Source organism: Bombus vancouverensis, chromosome 18 (assembly GCF_051014615.1).
Source record: "Bombus vancouverensis nearcticus chromosome 18, iyBomVanc1_principal, whole genome shotgun sequence".
NCBI classification, from domain to species: Eukaryota; Metazoa; Arthropoda; class Insecta; order Hymenoptera; family Apidae; genus Bombus; species Bombus vancouverensis.
This window is the reverse complement of record NC_134928.1, coordinates 3,027,535-3,048,516: the sequence shown is the minus strand read 5'-3', so window position 1 is coordinate 3,048,516 and position 20,982 is coordinate 3,027,535. Positions and strand designations below refer to the sequence as shown.

The following is a 20,982-nucleotide window of genomic DNA, read 5'->3' as shown; positions in this document are numbered from 1 at the left end:
TGAAAATTCTCAACGCGAGAATTGATTGTAATTTTAATAAATAAATAAAAAAAAAAAGAAATTAGTGATATTAATGAAATGACAAATTGCGAATTGTAGGTTATACAGCTCTTCTCCACAATTTGACGATTTCACGTCACGTAGAATAACTCGATAGCTCGATATTTTATGAGATTTATTTTTTTAATTTCGTGTCTTTGTATCAAAATCACATAGAATGTAACGAAAGCGTAATAGGTAAACGATATGTAAAACCGAAAGCTCGTCCAAAACCGGGAGGTACGGACTAAATAATAATAAATCAAATAAATAAATAATATATCAAAATACAATATTACAATAATTGCAAAAGAATTTATTAATACCAACATATTAATAAAACACAAAATACTCCTAACTTGTAAAATTTGACTAACAATATTAATTTTTTTTTCTCTATTTTATTTATTAAAATTACAATCAATTCTCGCGTTGAGAACAATATTAATTCAATTGTCTTAAAGTGTCCTTAAAGTGATATTCCATTGAAATAGTTTAATTAAAACAGTCACACTGATGTACCCTGAATTACAAAATCTCGTTTGATTCGAGCACCTTGCTAAAACCAGGCTAAAACCGGGATTAAGTGAGATACAACAGCGCAGCAGACGCTAATGATCAGCTTATGGTTAAAGGTCCCGCTTCGAAACAATTATCGTCTAGCGAAGATAATAGACGACCATGCGAACAAACTATAAATAGTAAAGTAACCCCGAAAGAAAGTGATTGATGTTCCGTTCGACGTGGTGACCAAATCAACGGGGAATCCGGCCATCTGATCAGGATGGACACGCGTCCGCACGAGTACAAGCAGACCTTTTGTGTATATAGACACGTTTTCACGCACACTAGCACGCAAATGATGCTGGGAGTGCTCGGATCGTGGCTCGCGTGCCCGACAGAGAAATGGCTACGATGATAATAAATAATAATCCGCAAAGGGCGATACTTGTGGGAAGGAACCGAGGGTCGAAAGAACGTTTCGCGAACCATAATTTTACCTACTGACTTAATTTTCCTCGCTCGCAGTAACCTTTGCCATCAGGCTCATCGTTAATGAAAGCTTGAGCGACGCGTGAGGGATTTTAGATAAAAGAAAAGCGATGTTCTCGGTCGGCGAGACGCCATGGAAATCTCGTTCGTTGGTCAAGTTGGCAATTCGAGGCAGGATATTCCATAGGAATTTTGAAATTGATAAAATAGAGAAGAATTCTGGATTCTATTGAAGAATTCCTGCATCGAATTGCATTTTCCATTTTTGTGTTCCAAAATAATTACTTGAGGACTCTTGGAACGATGAAATAAATTATACGGATGATTTAAGATATATTGGGATGAAAATTAAAAAAGGAAGATTCTTAGGATTCAGAAATTATTTGACTTGAGCAATTATTTTGCAACACTAAAAATCAAAAGTGAAATTCTAAATAATCGTTGAAACTCGATTTAACTATAAGCAGATGCTTGACCAGCGTAGTACTGACCCACCTTAAGGTCCCTAACCCCAAGAGCAATTAAAACGTCAAAACTTTCAAATGATTTGTTGCGCCGTGTAAAATGTTCACAGAGAACGTCTACAGTAAAAGTACGACCTTGCAGCAGGTCGAGTGCGGAACAGATTTTCGGAAAAATTCGAAGTTAAAGGTGGCGAGTGAAAGTTTTATTGGTCATTGTCATGAAATTTTTGGAAAGGTAATGTTCGTTTCGGGTGAACGTCACGTCCCTTGGTATACCTGGCTGGCAAAAAAACAACGGCAACAGCTGGCAATAATTCTGTTTATGGTGTTGCATCCGTGCGGGCGACACTAGCGACGTAAAAATGAAGACACCGTGGCCACTTCTGGCTCGTTCTTCTTCCTCTTCGACGACAACAGGGGTGGGGATAACGCGTGGGGAGGCGCGTGTCTTCGAGCTGCTCGGTTGTTAAGGGACGCTGCTATTTATGAAGCGGACTCATAAAATATAAAGACAGCGCACTTTGGCTGTAATACGTCATCCCAGGTGTCGTTCAGGTAGTTTGCTTAATGCTATGTCTGGCCTGGTCCTGCTGTAAATAAGAACCTGTGCGCTTTTTTCCCTTCTTTCCTTTCTTCCTTCGCTTCGTCTTCCTTCCACGAGATTCTCCTTGCTTCACTGTCAATAGGAAGACATCCAGGTTTATCCGCGAATCTACTGTGCAATTAAGATTTCCGATCATGCGCTGTGCCTCGTCGAAAACGTTGTGACGATAATTACGCCGGTCCCAACGGTTCAAGGTATTAATTATATGTGAAAAAGCTTACGTACCTAACCTCTCGATCGAAGCATGTGACGTATCGACCATTCCCGAAACCCAATAATTCCGAATTTTTTATTTTACACCACCGAGATTCATAACGTGCACACCAATCATTAAAGAGGATTTTTGTCAAATTAAAGGGAATTCGGGATTTTTTCCGCTCGAGAATGATCGCCGATGATCTTTCGCTTGCAAACAGGCTCACGTGATTCGAATTCTCACTAAAATCTACGCTTGCGATAATACGTTTACGATATATATCGTTACGATTACTCGTTACTCGATACGTTTCTATTAGGTTGACAGTTAACACAATATTTATCCTTTCAATGCAGTCTTTGACGTAGAATATTGTACACTAAAACGTTCTATAATTTCACTTGCTCATTTAAGTACTATTTATTCAATTACAATTTTTGAATTTCCATCGATAGGTTAATTCGAAGCACAAGTAAAAATTCATTCCTTGGAATCATTTTTCAGGAAATATTTCGTCCTAAATATCTCAAAAATCACCTAATTCATCCTTTCCCTCTTCCATTAAGTAGCGATAAGTTTCAAAGTCGGATTTCTCCAATAAACACATCGAAGGAAATATTGGGTTGGCAACTAAGTGATTGCGTGTTTTGTCATTATCACCTAATGACAAATCCCGCAATCACTTAGTTGCCAACTCAATATTACAATTAAGCAATTTCTAAATTACTTTCTATTAGATGATTCAATTAGTTATCTAAATTAAGTAATATTCACTTATTTATAATGCTTACTTATAAATTATATTTATCTATAATAAGTATTAACTTATTATAAATAATCAGCCATGTCACTGCGCTACGCCAGAAAAATTACTGAAAATTCCCAACGCGAGAATTGATTGTAATTTTAACAAATAAATAAAAAAAAAAAAGACTTTCTATTAGAATTAAGAATTATTGGCAGGGTGTTTCGCTCAAGGACGATCGCTGATGTTCTTTTGCTTGCAAGATAATCGAAAATACGATACACATCACGTAGAAATGAAAATTAAAGCTTCGATAGAATATTCGTTTGCATTGCTAGGAAATTAACGGAGCAGAAGCATTGGATCGAGGTGCGTGCGCACATCTGTGCAATGGGACATGGGGCGAATCAGTTACTTTGAATAAGGATTCTCACTCGCACGACAAATTAAATTGGGGCTACGTATTGCGTGAAATGGCGCGGCATCTCCGAGGGTAACATATGTGTGCCCTCGTCCGCCTCGTGTACCTTCCTCGAAAGGGACGGAATTTTCACCGCTAGCAAGGGCGGCGTTTGTGACCATTTGGGAAAATTGGGAATATTGGGATCAAGCCAGACGGTCTCTGTTATTGTTCGATTGATTTATATTTTGTTTGCGTTGCTGCACAACTAACGTTATAGTTCTGTTCGCCTGAAACTTCACTGTTTGCCACGTACAGTACGTTTCACCGAGATTCTCTTATTTAAAAAAGCTTAAAGGCTTGACACAGATACCGCGTGAGCGAGGGTTAAAATACGCGGTAAAAATTGTTTAAAGTCAAATGACAGTGCTATTAGAATATGGAAGATGGTTGCACACGTATTAGAAAGTTCAAAATGGTGGTCTGCATGCAGCATGCCAAGGGTTTAATGGCAGCGAACTAGAGCAGGCGTTACGGGGCGGAGCGGGAAAACTGCTGAGCAATCGTTCAAAGGGCGGCCGATCTCTCGGTCAAAGAAACAGGAAACTGGAGCAAAATACGATACCCTTTGTTGCGTTCATTGTGCAGTTATACGTCTACTTTCATTTCAACAACCTATGTAAATGGATACATTTTTACAGCTGTGATTGTTAGAAAAAACGATGCTCAAAGTTCTTTTCAAATTTCTAATTTGTCCAAGCCTGAGAAGATCGAACTACAAACTTCGTATAAATGGAGCACCTACTGTGCATTAATCTGCATTAATCGAGCTTAGACTTCTTGTCGTAAACGATTTAGAGGATAATTCTCTTCAACGTTAAAATGTGAAAATTCATTCGTTTTTGTTGTTAAATAGGTTTTGGAGTTAGATATTTAATAGATTCACACAGATTCAGATTTTATATTCTATATTTCACCACCATGCTCAGCCATATGAACACATCGGATACACTCAGATAATCATTGTATGGCTACTTATGGCTGTATCGGTACTTTTGCCTAAACCACCCCACAACCGAAATTCATTGTTTATTGTGAACAACATACACATGTAATACTCATCTACTGGTTAATAAACGTTATAGAAAAAAAAAGATACTCAGATAATTAACACGTGGCGGACGACAAAAACAAAAGAGCACCGTTAGAAGTCATACCAACTTTGCATGTAAGAACTAGTGATCATACCAACCTAATATTTTTCTCAACAGTTTTCATATAGTTTTTTGTAACTGAAATGAAAGAACAAACGTAAACGAAGTTCTATCGTATTAGAAAGTATCTGGTCTAATGATTTGAAAAAACGCAACAAGGCCTATGTTTTAAAATAATTTTTCTTGGAAAGAGTGCGGAAAAAGGTAGCATCAATTCGTCACGTTAAGATATGATTCCACTCCATCGTTGGCTCCCCAGGCTGCAGAACCGACGCGTTTAACAAGCTTTCCAGAATTTAATAACATCGAACGCAGGTATGAGGTCTGTTTATGGTGCGGCATACCTTTCTGCTGTACGAGAAATCCCAAACGGCTATTCGAAAGGTTATAATGAAAAGAGTAAATATTGTCACCTATTATACCTATTAGTTGATTTACTATTTTTTCGACTTTTAAGTACCTTTACCGTTTCCTGTTTCCAGGGACTTAAATTATTTTGAAATTTCATTTTGAAATTTTGAAATTTCCGACGGTTTTGAAATTTAAATACTCCTAGTACGACCGTACTGTTTTGTCAACATAGAATTTTTGTAAAGGAGACTTTGTCATGAAAAATTTACGATGGGTAATACTAACCTAAACCTAAGTCGATGTCAATCTTCTCGTTGGGTACTATTTAGCCAGATACCTAAATGATTTTGTGATATTTTTTCGTACTTACTTTTTTGAAATTTCGTACATACGTATGAAAATTGGGCCTGTCCTTCGAATCCCTGGGATTTACCATCTAACAATTAAGCCCTGTTGTAAAGAACAATCTTTTTATACATTCTGTATTTTTTATCATGTATCATAAAGTGTCAAAGTTTATTACTTCATGCAGTAATTTTCTTCCAGCAGGACCATTCGGTAAATTTGTAAAAACTGTAAACGGCATTCCCTTGTTCCACACATATATACACAGTATATATTTCATATATACACAGAGTTACTAAATAAATGAAATTAAAAATAAATAAAGCAAATGGCCAATCAATATCTTTCCAAAAATATCAATAAACCTCTAAAGTTGGGATGCTTCAGCCGCAGTTTGTAACAACGTAATTCACTACAGCAAGTATTAACTTCATTGCCTGTAACCCTCCCGCCACCGACAACGATCTCCACTTACACTCCCGTCGGAAATCTCTACGTGCTGCAAGTAAATCATTTTCCTCGATAAATCGGTGAATTACATTGCAATATAACGTTATTGATCACGGAACATCAAGTGCCCCGCGGACTAGTATCCTGCGATATCTAAAGAGAGTCTATTCATCGAAAGAGAAGACAGTCGCACTGGAAAAAGCACGTCCCGAACGACGAACAGAGAGAGAGAGAGGGAGCAGGACGGGAGGAAAGATGAAGAAAGAGGAGACGAGTACGTCTTCACGGGATTCCGAGCAACGCTATCGATCCCGCATTCGTTTGTATAACGTGTTTACTTCTCACCGCGGATATCTTCTCTCATAGTCTCTCTCTCGGCGCTGTCTATTGAGACTGCGAGCGGTCCGAGGCACCCTCTTCCCGATCCAGCTCTCTCCCAGCAGGGGTGGATCGACGGCGAACGCGGAACTACCACGGGGAAGAGGGACCGCTGGAAATATCATTTATCACCGGCGGCACTGTCAATCCAAGGCGCATTGATACGATGATGGTCCAGCAACGCCACCACGGTGCCGCTGATCTTTCCCACTCTGAAAGATCCAACTGTTCGATATTGGAAATTAAAGCCGAGAGAAGAAACTTGGCGAAGATGGTTTTCGAGGGGATCGCGGATTTTAGTGGTAAGGGTGAAGGAAGTGGCGAGGGGTGGCTCGTATTATTCAGGTCCTTGAGGACTGTGGATTTGCTGGGTTAATGTAGAGATTGATACTGGGTTACTCGTGTACTTTGGTCTGAAGGGTTCCGGGGGCTGGAGGAATGAGAGTTTGAGGCAAAATTCGTGATTCCTCGTTAAGTATAAGTCGAATGGTTAAGCCAGCTTAGGAAAGATTTCGAGTATTACAACTTAAATATTCTGTAATTAGAGGTCCTAGCCCTTTGAGCGCTGCGTTAAGCGTGCGCCATGGATGGCCCACTCTTTACGAACGAGCACACCGTGGGCTGCGTATTTTTTACAAAAGAGCGTGAGTTGGGCGGATTGAATTTTCATTGCAAAATATATCGATTGTGGCTAAAATAAATTACGTAGTGACCTGAAAAGTCTTGATAACAATTTATTTCATTAAGCAATAATAACATGAACAACATCAAAGTTTGAAATTGCATCTTTAAAAATTTTTTTTTTAATATTTATTAAAATTACAATCAATTCTCGCGTTGAGAATTTTCAGTAATTTTTTTGGCGTGGCGCAGTAACATGGCTAATTATTTATAATAAGTTAATACAATCTTTTAAATTGAAAATTTAATAATTTCGTATTGTATGGTAAATCTGAAAGCAGAGTTCCATACATAAGCCAATGTTACATTTTTTGCATTGGTAACGCGAGTCAGTCCTGCCACTATGTTTAGTGCAAACAGCGCATCTTCGTCGCGAAGAACGTCTATTATTTTCTTTAGTTACGCAGGATGCAGGGAAATGCCCCTCCGTTAATCGAAATGGAAGGTCGTCCGGACGAACTCTTCCTCCTTTAGCCCCCACTCTGCGTGGTGGGTATTTTTGCAAAATATCTTTTACGAGAAGCAGATGAAAATTTTCAAATGTTCCAGTTTTATTATTAGCGCTTTTGTAAAGAATATATGCGTTATATATAGCGAGGCGTAAGAGGTGGAAAAAATATTTTTTATACCATTTTGTGCTTTTTCGAACGCAGCGAAGTGAACTCAAGATCATATCGATTTTATCGACTGCGCCCATCAAGGCATTGTAGTCCGCTACACGCTTTGCTTTTCGCTTTGCTTCGCCAGTTTGATAATTAATTTTCTTTGTTTCAACGAAATCATCAGAATGTCAGGTGGATAACATCCATACGTCTTCTTTATCACGCCACTTTTTAGCCTAAAAATGTTATGGTAAAAATGTTAGGTTATGTGAGAACGCACGATGATGGTATCCCACTGGGGATAGCCACCCACATGTTATATTAGTATACCGCTATAATATTTTACCAAATGTCCTACTGGACAAATTGTAAAATTTAAATAAATAAAAAAAAAACTTTTAGCCTAAATTGAATGGTCATAGCGCTCAAAGGGCTAATATTTTAATTTCTACAATATGCATTCTCAAATTAGCTTCAAATTTATCAATATAATCACGAAAATCGAAGCTTGAAAAAGATTCCTATAACGAATGCAATATATTCATAAAAATTGTCTCGTGAATTACTGTGTGTCAGATAGTATATATCAAATTTTGCGATCCAAATTTTAAATTTTTCTTTGGTGAAAGAATATTTCACGTATAAACCGAAAGAATGAAGAATGAAATTAATATGAATACAATAGCGGGATTAATTTTATTCTTTTAATGCTACAACTTCAGAACCATTACGCAAACAAGGCGTAAATCAAACCGCGTGTTATCGTGCATTTATCAGCGCAACTACGTTAACAAGATACTCGCAGGTCTGCTTTATTAGAATAATGTGTTCACTTTTAACGTAAAATCGTTTACTAAGCGTAATGTGTGTGCAACTATTTAGATAGGATCCCTATCGAGGTTTCCGGACATCATCAAACTGGCACGCCAGGCTCAATATCACAAAGGCTTGCTTTTTAGTTCGGTTCTTGTACGGTACGTCCTTTTATCGCGCTATTCCCCTCCTCTCACCCATCTTTAATTAATGTACATTAATCTCGTTTGCGCAGAATTACCAGTAGCGGAATCGGCTGGGCGCAAATAAAATTAATGCGCATAATATGTATGAACGTAATTGATGTCGGCAAAGGTGTTACTCGTAATAAAGAAGACCGTGTAATAATTTCAATATTTTATATTGATCCGCCTGCACGCCATACCAAAGTGTGCACGCAAAAGTAGCAGTTGATTGCGAAATTCTTGCAAATTATTCGGTTGTAAGGTGAACACTTATAATCGGTGTGTAAGAAAGGCCTATAAGAAACCTTATAAATAATCGTACGTGTTATGATTATTCATGTTCAGAAGTAACTACATGTGTAGAATGTCACTTTATAATGGATACAATTAGATATTGAAAAATTCCAGCGAATATTTCTGCAATTTAAAAACAAAATTCCACTCACAATCCTCGTTACAGCTTGAAATTTATTCGTCATTTTCCAATGCCAAATAATAAATAAAATACCAAACGACGATTATTCGTGTGAACGATATGTTAGGTTGGCAACTAAGTGATTGCGGATTTCGTCTTTAGGTGGTATTGACAAATCCGCAATCACTTAGTTGCCAACCTAATAGATTGAGTGTAATACGTAGAAACGGACATAATACCACTAAATATTACATGAAATTTCAAGGAATATTTCTGCAATTTAAAAACAAAATTCCACTTACCATCCTCGTTACAGCTTGAAATCTATTCGTCATTTTCCAATGCTAAATAATAAATAAAATACCAAACGACGATTATTCGTGTAAACGATATGTTAGGTTGGCAACCAAGTGATTGCGGATTTCGTCTTTAGGTGGTATTGACAAATCCGCAATCACTTAGTTGCCAACCTAATAGATTGAATGTAATACGTAGAAACGGACATAAAATACGATACCACTAAATATTACATGAAATATCGTATGCTTTCAGTGCATGCTGTTGCCAGCATAGAAGCGTTTGAAAATTTCCCATTGTCGCTTAGTGTACAGAAGAAAAAGAAGTACAAAATGTAAGAAATAAGAATATTTAGCAATCAAATATTCGTCGTGCGATCTTGGCGAATCGTATTTGATACATAGGGACAATCGTACGCATAGCAGGAAATTTTATCAGTTAACAACGAATCCTATGAAATATCGTACGACTGCAATGGATAGTTCTGCGATGCAGAAGCGTTTGAAATTCGCTCATCGTCCTCCCTTGAAGAGTATCGACGTTGTCGTTTGTGGTGGCACCCATTAAACTCCGGTCTCCGTGGTTGGAACTTTTTTTAAGTCGTTGCCGCCGCCGCTCGCAGCCGGCGTCTCCGCTCCAAGGAGCGTGGAACGACTTTAAAGCGCAATACAATATCGCGCCCGGTCGAAGTTAATGAGAGTTTCGCGTGTTGCGGAAGCGACCGGGCTCCTCTGTCGCCGGCAGAGACGACCGCGCTTCCACCCTCTCGCACGGCCGCGCGCGCCACCACGTGCCACTCCCAAATTTTACACGCACCTTAAATATCCTCTAGCGCAATTAGCGAACTGTGCCATGGGTCTCAACAAAAACTATTTCACTGTTTTTCATTCAACACGTATGACGGAGATAAGACGCTAAGAGTCTCCTCTTCGTATCTTTCTGAAAGATACTGAAAGGCAACGTGGACGCTGCGCATTGGTGTGAACGAGCAGTAAAATTTGTCTGCAACTATGAAATAAGCGTTTGTTGTTTTTGATTTGTATACTTGCACCTAATTTGTTATCGAAAATGTTACATGCAGATGAATTGGCATGGTAGGATATTATATGGAAATAAATTCAGGTGGTAAAGTACAAAACCTCAAGGTTTTTTAACAGAGAGACATGACAATATGTTAAAAGTCAGGGCCGACGCAAGGCAGTTTTTAAAATTACCCAATTAAAAGATACCGATTTTGATTAACTTTTTACAGAATGACGATACCATTATTTTACAGATGCAAAACATTATTTTAGTAGCGATGATTCGGTATAAAGGAGTGGGAAAAATCATGAAAGTGTAACTCTATAAAGTCCTCATATCCTGGAAACTGCTTTAGATAAAAATATCCAGGCGTTTTCAGAGAAACGTACTTTTTAGAGAAATTAAACTACATCAATAGCTTTTTGCAAAAGTCACACACATGATTACAGATTTTCTACTGTCATTGAATTTTTTGCCCCTTGAAAGTGAATTATGCATGCGAAAAAATATTACTTGGATTTGTTTAGAAAGCTGCCTACAAAAATATACAATATGTAACAGCATTTGTAAATAAATAATTCCTCGTTGTAAAAGTCTACTTCTAATATCGCAAGATCTAATGTTAATATACATGTGTCCTAACAGAAAATGTATATGTACTCAAAGATCCAACAAATTCGGTTTGGTCCGTGTTAATTAACATAAATACAAGGAATCCTGGTGTTCATAGAAATTGCTCATAATTAACCTCCATGTACTTTCCTATAGGGAAACATAATAATTGTATGAACAGTGGTATAAAATTGCGCAAATGCAAATTAAATTGATATTACCTTAAGCGCAAAAGAATTGTTTGAGAGGCATCATAAAAAAAGATGGAAATTCCAGACGAAGCTCGTGCAGGGAACACGAGGATACCAGGACGCTCGACCAACAAACCGGCAATGCATCGTTAGCCGGAATGGTTGGCAGATAAATGACGTGGTCGCCTCGCATCTGACGTGAATGAAGCCAGGATGGCTTACCTACGTGTCCGTCGGATCGTGCGTGTACCAACGGGACCCACGGTGATCGCAATGACTACCTAATGATACATTGAACCGCGTGTTGCCTGGTGCATGCCGGCAACTTTCCGCGGTTTTCGCTTCAAACGAGCTTTCCTACTTGGCGAAAGGACACGAATATACTAGGAAATTACAATTGTTTCAGAAGCAAAAGAAAAGAGTATTATACTATTCGATTGAAGAACTTTAGGGGGTACATAAATCAAAGTAATTTCTTATTTCAGATCAGTAGGAGATCATGAGAATATAATTTTTGAAAATTTTGTTTGCCCTCTCTGGCGTTTATGTCGACGTCATGCTCGCGTTGCGCGCTTATGTTCCTTTGCTCCTCCATGTTCACGCTGTACCGTGGTCATTTGAAAGACATCAGTGTAATGAAGTTTATTATGGTAGCATGTGTTACATTAGAGCATAACGTTATGGCGGCGTCGTATTTACGTTATTTCATAGACACAGCAAAAAATAGTACGGGACTTTATACTAAATTTTGATTATTCGTTCCTATTAAGTTTCTGCCATGTTTCTACTTCAAACTCATTCCCATTTCAGTATTAATCCCTGGAAATTTATTTAATATTAGTTAGTAACTATTTAATGTTATATTAACGTAATTCAATATATTCATTTCATTACGAGCTATGTGTTCACTGTATGCAGTGAGAGCTGTTTAAATTATCACCGCTTTCGCGTAATATCGTGCAAACTATTTTGTACTTCGTTTCCAACCACTCTCGCTACTTATCGCAACAACTTTCACAATCGTCGTTTCAAGGAATAAACCAAGTCTGGCGAACGCGTATCGCAGTTCAAACGATACCACAATCGGTTGTTGACCGCGAAAATCCGCTCGCGGCGAGTGATACCAGACTGTGGAAAGAAACGAAGTACCGCGAAAAATCGCCGAATGACGTAAAACTGGGTGACCATGCTACCAGTTATCAAGGCCGGTATTTTAATGGTCAGTCACGGTTGATGTACTCGAAGAAGCTATTCTAGATGATTCTCTGACAGTATCGCTGACTCTTGTTTACTTGAATGAAACTTGCCAACGTTGAATTTCATTTAATGCAATTGTTACGTGGTTTAACTTAATTCCTTCTAACTCTGTACTTGTACAGGATGTGGCAAAATATTTGATGGATATTTATGTACAGGGTGAATTGCAGACATCAAAACGATGACAACGTTCATGTGCAAACACGTCCCTTGGAGGCTTATTTCTCAGCTTGTAAACAATTTTATTTCACTCTGAAAATATACATTGGTATCAATGAATCAGCGGGCAAACCTGTCCCTTTATCTCACTTACACTTCATATACTTTTACAATATGAAAAATTTCTCCACGTACTTGGAAGAATATACGTGGGTGGGCGGAAAAGTGTAAGAACAAAGATATCAGGAGGGAGAGGAAAAGAAGAGAAGGAAGAGGAGAAACGAAAGAAATAGAAAGAAATGGGAAATAGAAAAAAAGAGAAGGAAGAAAATGATGTAAGCAGGGGAAGAAAGAAAAAAGAGAAGCGAGAGACAGAGGAGAAATAAAAGAGGAAAAAGAAGGGGAAAGAGCATTCAGAAGAAAAGGAACAAGAGTTGGAGAAAGAGAAGAAAGACAAAGATAAGAAAAAAAGGAGGAGAGGGAAGAAATACAAGCAAACGAAAAGAAGAAAGGGAAGAAAGAGAAGCAAAGAAAGGACAGAAGAAAAAGAAAGCGGTGAAGGAAGAAAAGAAAAGGAAAGATAGAAAGAGGACTGTACAGTATGCAAATGCAACTAACCTCATTTTCTAGTTTCCCCAAACGAGATACCCGCAACATGTCGGTATTTTTCACATGGATCTGTAGAACGATGGTTCGATGACATACGAATCGTAGGGAAATGTCGCAGAGGCGAGACCTTGCACCATCATAATTTTCCATGGAACTGCGTTTTTACGCCGTGACGGAAATTAATCGGCCCGCATTAATTAATAGACAGTTAAATTCAACGGTCGCTGTAAAACCGGTAGCCGGCGCGGGGCTCAGGAAAAAGGAAAAAGTACGTAGCGATATCAACGGTTGCATCGCGAGTTCGTGCGGTGTCCGAGGAAGTAATTAGGCAGCTACTTTCAAACCCATTTATTATCACTCGGCTATCTCACCATAGTCGAGGAATATAATACTCGTACCTTTTTATTTATGTCTTGCAGAAACTGTTTATTCGAACGAAATTGTCGAACGAGTTATTAGCACAATCACCTACGTTCTTCGGGTTCTTAGAGATTGAAACGAATCGCAGGTCTGGTTACTTTGATATCTGCAAATAATGTTCCGTAAAGATTGATTTCTTGTCGTGTCATGATTTTTTACTGGTAATATAACGCGTTATAACAAGTTTTATCAAGATTCTACGCTGCTTACTTATATTTATTATACTTGCTGCCCCTTCTTAACCCTGTTGCAATTTTCAAATCTTCATGCTCCAGTTATTAAAAAAACAAGAAATCACGGTTACTCACTGATCTGCCATATTTTTCTCAGTAATTGTGTATCAATGGAAAAACGCAGTTGGATAGAAAATATAATTCCACCTGCAAACACACCATTGGTAAAAATGCTTTAAATGATTATATTAGCTTGAAAACTAAAAAGAATCGAGTAATAATAAACGTAATAACCTGTTCTTAACCCTGTTGCAATTTTTAAATCTTCATGCTGCAGTTATTAAAAAAACTATAAATCACAGTTACTCACCATCTGCCATATTTTTCTCAGAAATTGTGTGATAGAAAAACGCAGTTGGATAGAAAATATAATTCCACCTGCAAACACACCATTGGTAAAAATGCTTAAGATGATTATATTAGCTTGAAAACTAAAAAGAATTGAGTAGTAATAAACGTAATAACCTGTTCTTAACCCTGTTGCAATTTTCAAATCTTCATGCTCCAGTTATTAAAAAAACTATAAATCACAGTTACTCACCATCTGCTATATTTTTCTCAGAAATTGTGTGATAGAAAAACGCAGTTGGATAAAAAATACAATTCCACCTGCAAACCATAGGTAAAAATGCTTGAGATGATTATATTAGCTTCAAAACTAATAAACGTAATTACCTGTTCTTAACCCTGTTGCAATTTTCAAACCTTCATGCTGCAGTTATTAAAAAAACTATAAATCACAGTTACTCACCATCTGCCATATTTTTCTCAGAAATTGTGTGATAGAAAAACGCAGTTGGATAAAAAATACAATTCCACCTGCAAACACACCATTGGTAAAAATGCTTAAGATGATTATATTAGCTTGAATACTAAAAAGAATCGAGTAATAATAAACGTAATAACCTGTTCTTAACCCTGTTGCAATTTTCAAACCTTCATGCTGCAGTTATTAAAAAAACTATAAATCACAGTTACTCACCATCTGCTATATTTTTCTCAGAAATTGTGTGATAGAAAAACGCAGTTGGATAGAAAATACAATTCCACCTGCAAACACACCATATGTAAAAATGCTTAAGATGATTATATGAAAACTAAAAAGAATTGAGTAATAATAAACGTGATAAAACATGAAGGAATTAATCTAATATGTAATATAGAAGACCTAATATAGAATTTATCTAATAAATAAAGTACATGCTTGCAATATAAAATTTATAATCCAGACCAAATACCAAAGTTTTCCAAATACCAAGCTTCAATGAAACAATTCCAACAGCATTCGTAAATTAACAAAATGGCGATCTAAACGACCGCGACTATTATTGAATAACCGACGAATCATTTAGGGGAAGAAGGGATCAAGCTGCAGTAGATCACTTTCTACAATTATCGTGACGTGGACAACCGGTAGAAGAAGAATTAGAGTTTGGCTGTCGCGGTAAGGGGGACTTGGTGGTGGATAAAGAAGGTGGGGTTAGAGGCAAACGGGTCTCGGTTACGTCCAAATAGAAATTCAATTGATCTTGTCCGGTAGTGTCAGGCAATCCATCTTGTTCCTTCCGCCGCGTCCGAAGACGCGTCTTCTAGACCGCTTCCACGCAAGGTTTTCACGTTTCTCGTTCTGCCGTTCTCGGTACCGCGACTCCGTCCATCGCCGGGTTAGAAAAAAAAACGGGACAGCTGTCCGGCCAACCGCCAAACTGCTCATTAATTACATTCCCGTGGCTCACTCACACGCGACCGCTGCTGTTTGTCTTTCCGTTCCATTTTATTCCTATGCTGGCCGAATAAAAATGTCTGAATAAAAATCATCCTCACAGAGAATACGCACAGATTGTTTGTACTCACTTTAGCAGACTTCCGATCCACTTCTTTCAAATCGAACACCAACGCCAACTGCAACAGAAACTCGGTTTGATATTCGTTCTGCGTTTTGACGAACATCCGATAATTATCTATCAATGAATAAAATGAAGAAAGAAATTCTTATTTGGTTAGAAAGAAACGTATTGATTTACTCTAAAATACTCTAAGTGTGGAAGGAATACTTTGATTTTGCAATATGTTATTTATAACTATATTAATAAATTACTTGTTTTGTTTTAAAGTAACGACGAAAGAGTTTCCTTGTTTATTTTTATCGACGCTTATTTTTTTTTCTATCGGCAATTTTTCTTTCCTAATCCTATCAACTGTTCTTCCAATATTCCACACAAATGTTTCTTTACTGCATTTTATTCTCTATTATTTTTAATAACATTAGGTTAGGTTAGGTTAGGAAAGTTTCTTTCGTTTCATAAGATGATAATAGATGAACAACAATGTCTCTTTTATATTATTTTATTGAATTACGTATGATCTATTCCGCTATATTTCTATTATTACGTTCGTACATAATTCAATAAACCAATATAAAACAAAAAACATGGTGAGTCTATTATCTCCTTATAAAACGAAAGAAACTCCTAATAGAAACGTGTGACAAAATTCACATGTCAACTCTGACCATGCTATCTTGCAATCGACTCAATCTCAACATCCAACTGTACCAACATCAATCACGATTATATATACTTTTCCTTCGTAGAAGGAAAGAAGTCTTCTACACACAATTCCTATCATCTATAAGATACCCGATCTGCGTTTTAGCAAACATACAATGATCCCATGTAACCACCTAGCACCTCCGCAGACATCTTTCTCGAAGCAATGCCCGATGGCTGTGTCGATCGATGGAAAACAGTTGTTTCCGGCATAGCAATCGAACGTCAAGTAAATTGGCAAGCAGCGATCAACCATTTTCTCGAAGCATGATCGATTATGCCATGCATCGGCATAATAACGATTATTCTCGGATTACCGATTTTACGCCGGACGATCGAAACGAGATATCGCAGCGATAGGTCGGCCACGATACGCAAGTACAGCTACCGGCTCCGCGTCGTTGATGCGCGTGCTTCCACGCTGTCGACTAATTGGTGGTACAACTTTATTACTCACCGTTAAATAATGACGGGCCATGCTAAGTGCGCCGGTTTAAAGACCATGAAAGGGAGCGTGAGTACGCTGATACAGGCGGCCGATAAACCTGCCGCAGCGCCACGCCGCGTCCGGCTTAGGACGCCATGCAAGTTGCCCCTCTCTAATAAGGCGATAAGGGTCGCGATTCCAGCGATTTCCGATGGCCCGCAGCCACCTCTTCCCGCCTCCAGTCAGACGCCTATCGAGGACGACCATATCCGGCTCCGCCACCACATGCGAATTTTCTTTCTTTCTTCGCGGTGAGATTAAAAGGTAACGCTCCAAGTGTGCCTCTCAAGCACCGCAAATATACGGCGCTCTATTGCAAATGTATTTTTCGCTCGTTATCGGTAATTGTCTACAAATAAAAAATAATACTCGTCAGTGAGTACTGTGACACCTGTGGACGCAAACCCGGCTTGCATCCGAATGAATTTTTTAAAAAATTCCACGATTATAATTAATATAAATATTATATTACTTCTCAGATGAATATTGTTTTGAATGACTTTAATGTTATTACTTCACGTCACTGTAGCGTTTTAAGTAGCAAGTCGAAGTACGATGAGAATAAATTGAAGTTGCCGGTCGATATTCACAATTAAAAGTTGAAGTGTTAAGGGTTAAGTTTCAGGTGAATATTAAACGCATTGGTTTGTTTGATAAAGAGACGAGTGATCAAATTGTTAATATTCAAGTGATTAATAGTTGTTAGATTGTTAATAGTTAATTATCTTAAAATCACTTTAAGCACAAATATAAAGATCGTAATCGTTATTCGCTCGATACTACCGTTTAACTCTACGCCCGCTATTCGACTGTGTGACTCGTTACAATGATCGTACTAGAGTGCACGTTCGTCTGTTTGTATCGATCGATGGTATTACAAAAAGTTGAAACGTAATTCCAGTCGACGGTTTCAAGTAACAGCGATAACGTTTAGCCAGGAGTTTGTTTACCTTTCAAACTACCAAACCAAAACAGTGTCGACACTGCAAGGCGTAGTAATATGAACCACTACAAATATTCCGTCGACTCGTGTGCTGCTACCAGTTCCGTTTAGCTGTCGATGGAGGCGATACATACAAAGGTATGTCTTGAAATTTTATTTTCTATTATTAGCGGGAAATGGAATTAGGGGTTTTTGACGTTGAATATACACCGTGGCATTAGATTCATAGTTCCAGTGAAATGAGGAACGTTCTGTAGCTTAATAAAATAGGAAAATAAAGTCAAGAATAACGTAATTGTCTTGAACACCTCACTTTCGAGAAATTCGAGTTTGGAAACTTGTCAAATATGCGTAAATTTACACAGCTCGCAGTTTGATAGAAATAGACAATCGATAGTTTCTCAATAAATTTAATTATTCGATTTTGCGTATTGCATTTCTGATTACACTCTGTTGTATTGTATCTATACAAAAATTGACAATTTTTAAGTGGTTTCAATGCAGTCTGCTTTCGACTGGTTCTACAATTTTATAAACGTGTCGACCCTCGTTTAGGGACGATGATCCCAGATGGATTAATAATACCAAAAATGTACTACATAACATGGAATTGCTTCTGTAAGAAAGTAATAAATCAATAAATATAAAAATATTCTATTATTAGATATTTTTTGAAGACCAATCATTTTCACTGGTTTTGGTAGAAATAGCTTCGTGTCAACTATCGGTAGTGTTAACAATAAGCTTTATACCTATGAAATTCGGAATGTTCCGAAGAAAATGATCCGATATCCAACCGATTTCGAAACCATTGCAATGTTGAGTCACGGGTCAAAGACACGAGGGTTCTCCGCACTGGAAAGTCCGTGCACGGCTAGAAAAAAGAGAGCAAAGCGTCTAGCAGCTACTTGCGGATAATTAATAATGTCGGGATCAAAAGTGTGCCCATTGAATGTTCGCTCATTCACAAATGATCTCTCTCCGCCCAGATGAATGCCGGACCAGATCGTTACAAGGGTATTCTACGGGCGTGCCTCGCACGGGTGTCTTCAGGTCAATACCGGCGGTTCGTTGAATACAATTATTAATGCCGTCATTAAGAGCATTTACCATTTTTAATGTGAACGATCGGAAAGAAATATAAATCATATCTGTCCGGCCGGCCAACGTGCCTGTACGAGCAGCCTCTCTTCTCCGATCTTTGGCTTCGCGCGATCCTGTTCCCAGCTTGCGTGCGCTCTTTGCCCCGTCCCTCCCTTTCTTTTCTCTTTTACCATCTCCTTCCGTCGATGATTTGGTAAAGGGGAAAAATTGGTCCAGGATACGTGCAGCGGATTAAAAGGGCGTGATTTCTGATGAAATGGTGCATTTTATTTTTAGCGTAGTGGGTGTATAAGAATATCGCAATCGCGTGATATTTCAAAGCAGAAGCTAAGCTTCTAAACTGTCTAAAATGTCTAAACATATAGAAACGCCATCTGTAATATCTTAACACTAGAAATACCACACCAGTCAAATTAACTGATTTTACGATTTTATTTTTAAATTCTTATTTCGTGTTATATTTTTTCCCGCAGTGATGTAATGACTTTCGCAAACGATAACTAAAGGAATAGTATAATGAATTTTATCTCGTTTTTTATGTATTCAAACTGGAAATAATTTTGTATCAAGGCTACTCATAGCAGTCAAAATGGCCGGTACTTGTCAAAGTGTGAAAGTGTCCCGCAATCCGTTTATCGAACCCCAATTAACCAGTTTCCTCGTTTCGTACAACTTGCCACTCGTTTTTGTCCGCATTTTGTCTGACTGAAATTTTCCAAACTTCAATGAACGTGTGATATTTTTGGAAAAAGATGAATTTACTTCTAATTGATTAAAATAGGAGGGACTTTCACGTAAAAAATTATCCCGTTTTCACCTCCCCCTCCCCTCCCCTAGAAGCTAACGTTCCATTCTACCGAAATATTCGTATATTTTTCTAAATTTAGTTTTCCAAATACAAGAAATAGTTTAATGTTTCTTGCAACATGGCTTCCATTTCATGTTTAATAAAGCTCTCGGTGAGACCGGATCACAGGCGGTTATAAATTACGACGAAAGAGTTAACCATTTCACGGTAAGAGAACGGGGTCCACGGAAATTCGGTCGTTCTATCCTCGAAAATGTATTTTAATCGCGGTTAAAAGAGAGGCCGTGCACAGGGGCGAAACGCGTCTCGGTAAGAGACACGTGTCAACGCGATAAATCGTGCCGATGTCCGACATACGGTTTGCTTTGCACTGCAAATTCGGTACTACGTATATATAACGTGTACGCGGGTATAGTGTAAACTACCCATAGGCGCCGTTATTAAGTTGTACAATAATTCGTTCTAGTTCATTCGCAGTTGTATCTTCAATCCCTGCGAATCTTTCCGTACTCGATACTAACCTTTTGCACTGCTACGTCGATTGTGACTCGACATTAGTTTTTATCTCACGAGCTTCCACTCTTTCTTTGCGAAACGTGCGAAATAAAAGAGCAGAATTGCATCCTGGAAATTGTTTCAAGATATATCATAGGCTTAACAATTAGAAAATACAAGTATAGTGTGAATGGAACTGGTGTTTGAGGTTAGGTTTCTTCCTTTATTTATTTAAAGTGTCTTATCTTTTGGTTAAAGTAAATTTCAAATAAAACACTTGAAAGCGTTGGGAACTGCTGCTAAATAGAAATAGAAATAAAATTCCCAGTGCAAATCGAATCTCATCGAAAATTGTTAATCAATTAATTTTGAAAATCGTTAACATACCAACATCGATGGTATTATCACAAGATGATATAATATTAAAACAAGATTTGCATGAGGTTAGGTTTTACATATCATGACAATTTAAAGGTTAGCAGCAGTTTCAGGGTTTCTAACGACCGATTATCTTCTGCTCGATACAGTCATTGATCAATTTAATTGATCCTATAGTTTCTGGAAGCTGACAGGACGCATGTTCCGCGACAATGGATCAACACACGAAATCGTAAGCCTGACACAATGACACGAGCTCGCCGCTCATAGACGATGACTCTTCGACACAGTTCAGGGATGATCTCCGAGGCGAAGAGAAGAAGACTCGAGAAGCATCGCAGAAATTATATGGGCCGCATCCATTCTAACATGTTTCTCTATTTTTCGACCACGCGTTTCTCTCTCTCTCTCTCTCTCTCCTTCTATCTTTGTCTCTCTCGTTCTTTGTGCCTCACGATCGTTCTTTCCTCGTTTTCGGTATGTCACCCTCCTTTCGATTCACTTTCGTCGTCCTTCTCTTTCTTTCCTCGCTTTCGCGCGAC

The 20,982-nt window shown here is 38.1% G+C and overlaps 2 long non-coding RNA genes across 2 annotated transcripts; both read right to left on the bottom strand.

The window, feature by feature from the left end:
• Positions 1–12,232: 12,232 nt before the first annotated feature.
• Positions 12,233–13,810, bottom strand: LOC117160399 (uncharacterized). Its single transcript, XR_013060703.1, has 3 exons — positions 13,654–13,810; positions 13,033–13,549; positions 12,233–12,507 (listed from the first exon to the last, which is right to left on the bottom strand). It is a non-coding gene; the product is annotated as an uncharacterized LOC117160399 (long non-coding RNA).
• Positions 13,811–14,424: 614 nt separating this feature from the next.
• Positions 14,425–17,518, bottom strand: LOC143304015 (uncharacterized). Its single transcript, XR_013060702.1, has 5 exons — positions 17,227–17,518; positions 16,683–17,061; positions 15,531–15,578; positions 14,659–15,461; positions 14,425–14,495 (listed from the first exon to the last, which is right to left on the bottom strand). It is a non-coding gene; the product is annotated as an uncharacterized LOC143304015 (long non-coding RNA).
• Between the last annotated feature and the right edge of the window lie 3,464 nt (positions 17,519–20,982).